At 37.6% G+C, this 4,066-nt stretch overlaps 1 pseudogene; it reads left to right on the top strand.

Annotated features, from left to right (window-relative positions):
* Positions 1-2,811: 2,811 nt before the first annotated feature.
* Positions 2,812-3,700, top strand: LOC106976717 (60S ribosomal protein L28-like; annotated as a pseudogene).
* The last annotated feature ends 366 nt before the right edge of the window (positions 3,701-4,066 follow it).

Genomic DNA, 4,066 nt, shown 5'->3' with positions numbered 1-4,066 from the left:
GTTAAAATCACATGATCATGTTAATAGATACAGAAAAAGCATTTCTCAAAATCCAACACTCATTCATGATAAAATCTCAGTAAACTTGGAAGGAAGGCAAAATCTATCAACTTGAGAAAGACTTCAGAAAGACCTATATAGGTCATATCACATTGAATGGTGAGAAATTTGAAGCTTTCCCACTAAGATGAGGTTCAAGGCAAGGATACCACCTCTCACCAGTCCTTTCCAATGGTATTGGAAGTCTTTGCTAATATAGTAATGCAAGATAAAGGAATAAAGTGTATAGAGATTCAGAATGGAGACATAAAACTTTTCATGGTTCATTTTTGCACAAAATGCAAAATAACCAACAAAAATTCTTGAAACTAGTAAGGGATTATAGGAAGGTTAATATATTTCCTAGGTCAGTTATTTTCCTAGCTACCAACAATGAGCAAGTGGAACCTGAAACTGAAAACACAATCTCATTTACATGAGCACCTCCAAAAATGAAACACTGAGGTATAAATCTAACAATTTATGCAAGATCTACATAAGGAAAATTAGAGAACTGATTAATATTGAGAGTTAAATGGATAGTTTGTGTTATTAGATGGGAATAGTAATTATTGCCAAGATGTCATTTTCTTCCAAAATGACGTATAGATTTGTGATAATCTGAATTATAAACCCAGAAAGTTACTTTTTGTGGACATTGAAAAGCTGATTCTGAAGTTTACAGGGAGAGTGAAAATACCCACAGGAGCCAACATGACATTGCAATTGAAGAACAAAGCTGGAAGTCTGACACTGCCTTTTAGACTTAATATAAAGGTAATCAAGAAAGTGTGGTGTTGGCATTAGGATAGGTAAATAGAACAACATAACAGAATGAAGAGCCCAGAAGTATACCCCCATAAATATGGTCAGCTGATCTTTGACGAAAGAGCAAAGGCACAACAAAATGGAGGCAAGGTAGTGTCTCCAACAAATGGTGCTGGGACAAGTGGACATCTACTTGGACAAAATCTACACACAGACCTTACACCTGTCACAACAGTTAACTCCATATGGTTCATAGAACTAAATGTAAAACGCAAAACTCCTAGAAGATATCACAGGAGGAAACCTAGGTGACTTTGAGTCTGATGATGCCTTTTTAGATACAACACCAAAGACATTTATGAAAGAAAGAAGCTGCAATTCATTAAAACTAAAAATTTTTGCACTTTAAAATACCCAGAGAATAAGACAAGGCATAAACAGGGAGAAAAACATTTGCAAACAACACATGATAAAGTACTTTTATCCAAACTGTACCAAGAGCTCTTAAAACTCGATTTGAAAACATAACAACCCTATAAAAAATGGGACAAAGGCACCTCACAAAGAAGGTATGTGATTGGCAAATCACATCAAAAGGCGATCCACGTCCTGTATCATCCGAGAAATGCAGATTGAAACAGCGGTGAGCTACTACTGCGTGCCCATTAGAATGGCAAAAATCTGGAACACGGACAACACCAAGTGTGGTCAGGATGTGGATGGAGCAATGAGAACTTTAATTCACTGCAAGCGGAAATGAAAAATGGCACAACTTTAGAAGAGAGTTTGGTGGTTTCATACAAATCTAAACTGGTGGTTAGTGTAGGATCCAGCAATTAACGCTCCTTTGTATTTACACAAAAGATTTGAAAACTCTCTTTGTAGGGGGAAAAAAACTGCCCACAGATGTTTATAGCAGTTTTATATCTCATTGCTAAAACTTGGAAGCAACGAAAATGCTCTGTAGTAGGTCATTGGGTAAATACACTGATACTTCCAGACAGTGAGCTCTCAGGCATTGAAAATACGGTAAAACAGCCTCTTGTACATATCACTAGGTTTAAGAAACCAATCTACAAAGGCTACATACCACGTGATTTCAACCACATGACCATTTTGGAAATGGCAAAAGTATGGATACAGTAAATTAGTGGTTACTGTGGGAGGGAGGGCATGAATAGACAGAAAACAGGATTTTTAGGGCAGTCAAAATACCTTGCATGATATCATTATGAGTTTGTTCTAGCCCATACAATGAATGTAGAAGACTGACAATGAACCATCATCATCATCACATAAACTATGGGTGATCGTGATGTGTTCATGTTAGGTTTATCAATTGTAACAAGTGTACTATTTGGTGAGAGACATTCATCGTGGGGGATGCCCTGCATGTGTGCAGGGTGTATATGGGAAATCTCTGTACCTCCCTCAATTTTGTCTTAAACCTAAAAGCCCTCTGAGAAATGTCTTTAAAATGAGAAAAAAAATAGTAAAAAAATATTTTTAAAATACACAATTTATAATTTTACAAACATGAGGTTAGATTTAAGAAAAGTGTAAATTCTCTTCGGGCGGTATTATTAAAACTGGGTGAAATTAAATCAGGTGGAAATAAATGGAAATTAAGGTTCACTGTCAACATCAATATTGTAAAGATGTCAATTTTCTGCAAATGTATAGGATCAGTGCATTCACCATAAACTCCCACTTTTTTTTTTGTAACAACCAAATTATAAAATGTATATTGAAGTTCAGAGATCCACTAACAGCACGCTCTTAAAACAAGGTAGTTAGATTTTGTCTTCTAGACATCAGGCTCATTTAAAACCTTTGATAATTCAGACAGTGTGGCCTGTTCACAGAAAAAAAAAAAGAACAATGAAATAGAATAGAGCCCCACAAAATACCCTTGCACATATGCACGTTTGGATTTTAATTGCAGAATCATGTGAAAAGATGTTCATTTCCATGAGTTGAGCTTGGATGGTTAGATATCCGTTTCAAAAATGAGAAAAGTATAACCCTACCTCACTCAACATGCAAATATCCAGTCCACTTAAGTTGTAGACCTAAATGCAAAGGCAGGACTATGCATCTTTTAGATGAAAACCATGATGTTCATAGCCATTAAATAGTTTTTGAAATAGGACTTTAGAATAAAGAAAAAGGCAATTGAGAAAAATGCACACTCCTCTGTTTTTGGATGGAATGTTCTGAATGTTCGATTTATCTCGTCAAATGTATTAGTCAAAACCACCTTTTCTGTGTTATCTGTGTGGATGATGTATCCATTGCTCTAAGTGGGGTGCAAATGTCCCCTACTATTACTGCTCTTTCCATCTCCCAATGCCATAGTGAGAGGAATGGCTATGTCTGCCCAACTGCAGTGGGTGGTCATGCAAAACTGCTCCGCCCTCCTGATTCAGAGGATCCAGCAGACATACAGCACCGAACCCAATAACCTGAAGGCTCACAACTCCTTCTGCTACAATGGGCTGATTATCACCACAAGACTGTGGGCATGGAGCCGGTGGCCAACAGCGAAGGTGTAGTGGTGGTCATGGAGCCACGATCTGGCCAGCGAAAACTTACCACTTCCTCCATGTGGACCACCATTAATGAGAAAGCCTGGGCCACCCTCAGCAGAATCAGGCACACGGTCCCCAAGAAGGAGTACTGCCCAGATCCGTCATTCAGAAAGCCAGTGCCATCCTGTACAGCCAGAAGCCTATCATGGTGAAGAGGAAGCAGGTGGCCCCACTAAGAGCTCCTGATCACCTGCCCCCACACGCCCAAATCCAAAGCAATAAAGATGTCAACCACCTCAAAGAAAATACCCCCTATTTTTATTGGGTTACTGTCAATTTCTTCCTTTATGTATGTTAATAGTTTATATATTTAAGTGCTTTCATGTTGGGTGTATAAATATTTACAATTGTTAACATCCTTTCGTTGGATTACTTCCTTTATCCTCATGTAGCGTCCTTTTTTTGTTTCCTATTACAGTCTTTGTCTTAAAGTGTGTTTTATTTGATATAAATGTTGCTACCTCAGCTTTCTTTTCACTTGCATTTGCATGGTAAGTGTTTTTATATGCCTTCACTTTCAATCTGAATGTCTTTAGTCTGAAGTGTCTCTTGTAGGCAGCGTATAGATGAGTCTTGTTTTTTGTCTGTTCCGTGACCCTATGTCTTCTGATTGGAGAATTTATTTTATTTATGTTCAAAGTCATTATTGATAGGTAGGTGTGTACTTA

The sequence above is a fragment of the Acinonyx jubatus genome, chromosome X (genome assembly GCF_027475565.1).
Source record: "Acinonyx jubatus isolate Ajub_Pintada_27869175 chromosome X, VMU_Ajub_asm_v1.0, whole genome shotgun sequence".
In the NCBI taxonomy this organism is placed as follows: domain Eukaryota; kingdom Metazoa; phylum Chordata; class Mammalia; order Carnivora; family Felidae; genus Acinonyx; species Acinonyx jubatus.
This window is presented reverse-complemented; position numbering and strand designations above follow the sequence as displayed.